Source organism: Engraulis encrasicolus, chromosome 24 (genome assembly GCF_034702125.1).
Source record: "Engraulis encrasicolus isolate BLACKSEA-1 chromosome 24, IST_EnEncr_1.0, whole genome shotgun sequence".
In the NCBI taxonomy this organism is placed as follows: domain Eukaryota; kingdom Metazoa; phylum Chordata; class Actinopteri; order Clupeiformes; family Engraulidae; genus Engraulis; species Engraulis encrasicolus.
The window spans coordinates 29,655,266-29,660,265 of record NC_085880.1 but is presented as its reverse complement, the minus strand read 5'-3'; the positions used below and the strand labels follow the sequence as shown (position 1 = coordinate 29,660,265).

At 41.4% G+C, this 5,000-nt stretch overlaps 1 protein-coding gene and 2 long non-coding RNA genes across 3 annotated transcripts in view; 1 reads left to right on the top strand and 2 right to left on the bottom strand.

Moving 5' to 3' along the window:
• The window catches only part of LOC134441525 (protein quaking-B-like), a 123,323-nt gene that overhangs the window by 47,666 nt on the left and 70,657 nt on the right, over positions 1-5,000 (top strand). The window lies entirely within an intron of this gene.
• Positions 2,489-4,161, bottom strand: LOC134441185 (uncharacterized). Its single transcript, XR_010033112.1, has 3 exons — positions 3,989-4,161; positions 3,591-3,727; positions 2,489-2,898 (listed from the first exon to the last, which is right to left on the bottom strand). It is a non-coding gene; the product is annotated as an uncharacterized LOC134441185 (long non-coding RNA).
• The window catches only part of LOC134441421 (uncharacterized), a 1,780-nt gene continuing 1,672 nt past the window's right edge, over positions 4,893-5,000 (bottom strand). Inside the window, exon 3 of the long non-coding RNA XR_010033161.1 lies at positions 4,893-5,000. This exon is cut by the window's right edge and continues 162 nt beyond it. This is a non-coding gene — a long non-coding RNA (uncharacterized LOC134441421).

The following is a 5,000-nucleotide window of genomic DNA, read 5'->3' as shown; positions in this document are numbered from 1 at the left end:
TCCGTGTGTTTGTGCCCATCAGCACATTGAGTATGTAATATGTCTGTGACAAAAACAGTGACGGTGTCAGTGTGTGTGTGTTCAAGTCTTCATGCATGTCTCTCTATGTGCTTGTGTGTGAATGTGCACCAACTTGTGTGTAATTAGCTGACTGGCACATCCAGTATAAATTACATGTCTTTTCCTCTGTGTGTGTGTGTGTGTGTGTGTGTGTGTGTGTGTGTGTGTGTGTGTGTGTGTGTGTGTGTGTGTGTGTGTGTGTGTGCGTGTGTGCGTGTGTGTGTGTGTGTGTGTGTGTGTGTGTGTGTGTGTGTGTGTGTGTGTGTGTGTGTGCACTGAAAAAAAAAAATCCGTAAAAAAACGGATAAAGTCCTGGCAATTTATTACCGGGGACATATCCGTTATGTGACGGACAGTTCCGTTTATTCTACAACGGAGAATTCCGTAATTTTACAGCAACTTCACCGTTCTTTCACATGCACTTCCGTTCATAATAAAAAAGGAGAATTCCGTAGATTTACACTAAATTCTCCGTTCATTCACATGCTCTTCCGTACATCATAAAAAAGGAGAATTCCGTAGATTTACAGTACATTTTCTGTTCATTTACATGTACTTCCGTTCATTATAAAAAGGAGGATTCCGTAGATTTACAATAAATTCTGTTTATTCAGTATTTCAGCAAGTATTCATTATAACTCATACAGTCTTTCCTTAACACTCTGAGGTCTACGGGGTCACCGGTGACCCCATCTGTCACTTCTACAAAAACATCTGTAACTCTGTGAGTTGTCATTCAAACATAAAAGTGACAGCATTAAAAACCTTGAAACTTCTAGTTTTCAAATATATACTGACATTTATCACATGGAAAGTGACAGGGGGTTTACTTTTATCTAGCAAACACTTTTGTTTACAGGGTTCAATCTTCAAAAGTCTTGACTACATATATTTAGCGTGTGTTTTCTTGCACTGTTAAAAGACCTATACAACGTTTTTTTTTTGGTACAGTTGTGATTACAATCAATTAAAAAAAAAAAGTATTACATTAACTTTACTGTCATATTCTTTTTTGTTAGGCTTTTCAGAAGAGGGGGAGATAACAAATGTCATCTTTTTCAAGAATAATTAACACCACTGCCAATTTCATGAAGTATTGATTATGACTCGTACACTATCATCTCTTAACAACATTACCGGTGTATAACAAAACCAGAAAGTCTTGAAATTCGAAGTAGTGTTGTATATTCTTGAAAATAACATTGTTATGAAATAGGTTCCAACATATTGAAAGAAAAGACATTGTACCTTGGGTTAAGAGACAGTTCATCAGAATGAAAACTCTGCATTACATCAATGGGTCTTACATCTGCCACATCATATCATTTCACAATCGTCCAGTTTTACAACATATATATATATTTTTAAATATGATGGTAACACTTAATTTTAACATTACATCGCTTAGCACTAATACATACAATGTTAACCCATTGATGCCTAAAGCACTTGCAGAAAAGGGTGCTGATGCCATACAAAACTCCAGGCGCCAGGGCCAATGCAACATCCAGCATCAATGGGTTAATGCCTGTATAAGTAACTTGTAAGGCATGTACTAAGCGAAATCAAACATTTGTTAGGTCCTTATTGAGGTTATATTAGGTAATAAATTCCTAATTGTGCATGAACAAGGAATTTGCGAATACATGCCTAACATATATTTGATTTTGCTTAGTGCATGCCTTAGTTGCCAAGTTACTTAGACCAGGGGTTCCCAAACTTTTCCCCCTGCGCACCCCCTTGTACATTTCAATGTGGTTTGCGCACCCCCTAAGCGAAATTTTGGTGTGCTGATGGCCACGCAAGTATAGATTCACTGCTCATTCACTGCACATTGTGGACAGTCATTTTGGGGAATCCTCTTTTCCAATAGTCTTGGAGTTAAACTACACTTCAGATGGACCCTACCAGCATACAATGCATGCACCATACAATTAAAAACTACTTAATGTTCTTTAATGCTGGTTAAAAACTCACATATCCGCCATTGCTCTATTCAGCTCGCGCACCCCCTTATGGCAGGTCGCGCACCCCCAGGGGTGCACGCACCCCAGTTTGGGAACCCCTGCTTTAGAGCATACAGGCATTAACACTGTATGTATTAGAGCTAATAGATGTAATGCTAAAATAAAGTGTTGCCAAAATGATAATCAAAATAATTCTCTGTAATAATCCTAACAAGCATGAACACAGATAAATTGTCATTAAGTGGTAAATTATGGAGAATCTGTCCTTGAGAAGGAACACGAAATGCTCTTTCTTCGGGTGTTACTTGAAGCTGCATAGGTTGTCTGAATCTCAGTGGATTCAAAAGAGTCATTGAAAGATACACCCATTTCTGTTGTTGTGGACTGGTGGTGTCTACGTAGTAAGTCCTTGTACACTTGAACAGCCATCTTGGCTGCAAATTATCGTCATGCCCTGTGCATCTGACAAAGTGTGTACTTGACAAAGATGCCAAACTACTTTCTTGATGTCTGTAGTAACTATTTACATTTTGGGCATAAACACATGTTGAGTGATCACTGGGTTGCTGGGAAGCTTTGAGAGAAGTTCTAGTACCTTTGGTCGTTTGTTGGTTGAGATGGAACGTCATAAACATATTCAAAGAAGGTGAAAACAGAGCTGAGCTGTGCTGGATATGACAAGTTGCAGACCCAGTTGAACAGCTTGTCAATTGTGCAAGTCAGGCCGTCTGCAACGGGAATGGTCACGCGGTCATTCCTGGCGGTGATGACAGACTCTTCAGATTCCCAATGCAGACCACTAGTGGTTGGGTTGTGGATTCCATCTCAGTGTCAGTAGTGCAGTGAAGAGGGATGTGAAGTTGGTTCCAGACTGAGAAGAAGTAGAAGAGGAGGAAGAAGACAAAGGACGAGAGAGAGAGAGAGAGAGAGAGAAAGAGAGACAGAGAGAGAGAGAGAGAGAGAGAGAGAGAGAGAGAGAGAGAGAGAGAGAGAGAGAGAGAGAGAGACATCATCAATAATACTTAATAGCAAGTGTTACTTAACTGATTGAAAGGTATGAGCATACCAGTCAAACTAAGTATAGCCGAATCAACTACAGGTATACATACATTGATATCATGACATCTTCTTAGATCTTCATTAAACTGAGTGAATTTAATTTAATTCATTTTTAATTTCATTATTTATATATACATATGAAGAGTTTATTTGCAAAACGGTGTATCTACCATTTTTTGCATTTTATTATTGAAAATGGCTGTCCAGAGGTCCTATCACCTATGTGTGAATTCTTGCCATTCAAATATTTTGAGAACATACTTTTTCAACTTATATGAAATTCATTTTGCAATGCAATGCAGTGGAATGCCCAATACAAAATTGTTAATTTCCCAACATTCTACAAAATGGAGATACACCGTTTTGCAAATAAACTCTTCATATATATGACCGGTATACGTATGAACTTATACAGTATAATATCAAGAAGGAGCCAAGACTGACTTGCACCAACACAGACCCATACACACACACACACACACACACACACACACACACTCCTACCAATGATGTCAGCGATGCAGAGTCCTAGCTGGCCAATAGTGTGTGAGTTCCGCCTCTCCGTGCAGCAGCAGCAGGTTGGAGGGCGGGACCTTTAGCTTGACTGACAGCTCTTCCACTGCATGCTTCAGAAGCCCTGTCTGCAACACACATACACATAAATATTACTTACACACACATCAGCTGTATAGGGTTCTCTACTTTCCATGGCTTCCCCCAACTATAAAACAGAATTATAATACTTCCTGTAAAAAGTCTTTGACTAGGCAAAGCGCTATACAAAACAGATGTCCTGCTCTCTGTGTGTGTGTGTGTGTGTGTGTGTGTGTGTGTGTGTGTGTGTGTACCTGTGCTAGTTGTATTTGGTGTATGTCTGGTCTGTGGCGTATCTTTAAGTTTACCAGTCGTGCCGGTGTGTTCTGCTGATGCTGCTGCGAGCGTTTTCATTGGCTGGTTTTCCTGCGAGGGCGTGGCCTGCATACGATGGCGATGTCTGCATCGTCAGACTCCTCTCCTTCATCCTCCTCCTTTAATTGGCTAGCTGCCGCAGCAATCCCGGCCCCTCTGGTGATGGACGCAGCGTCCAGCCTCTTGTTAATCTCTCTGTCACACACACACACACACACACGCACACAATGTAAGGAAAGTTGACAAGACACTGTAGAGATAGTGTCAGTGCGTGGCGTGCACACAAGTGTGTGTGTTGTGTACTCACGTTAGTTTGTGTCTAAAGTTCGCCGTCCGTGTTAGCTGTAACTTATCCAAATACTGCTACTTTATACAGCAGGCACATATTTACTGACCAAGTTGCTCTCTATGACAAAAGTGCTATGGGCTACTGTGACAGGTAAACAAGAAACAACAGGTTAACAACACTTGGCGTTAATTAGTTCTCTACAACTACAAACCGCTGCTGTTCCATTCCGTTTGGGATCCATATCTCCAAACTATAGTTCTCTTGAACTTAACTGCATTGAAAGCCGTGAAAGTGAAAGCCCATTGGGAAACGCCAACTCCCATTGTCATTGTGACACAGCACTCCACAGCACACAAGTGAACACTGCACACTGCACACAACGAAATTGAATTTATGCCTCACCCGTGCAAGGGGGCAGCCCTCAGTGGCGCCCCATGGGGAGCAGTGCGGTGGGACGGTACCATGCTCAGGGTACCTCAGTCATGGAGGAGGATGGGGGAGAGCACTGGTTGATTACTCCCCCCACCAACCTGGCGGGTCGGGAGTCGAACCGGCAACCTCTAGGATGCAAGTCTGACGCCCGAACCGCTCACCCATGACTGCCCTATTGTTATAAGAATATGGCTATGACAGCCTTAAATAGCAGGTTAAAATATGGTCATTTACATTTTGGTGACAACAAGGTCATAACTCTGTATAGCAATGAGGTCCTAACA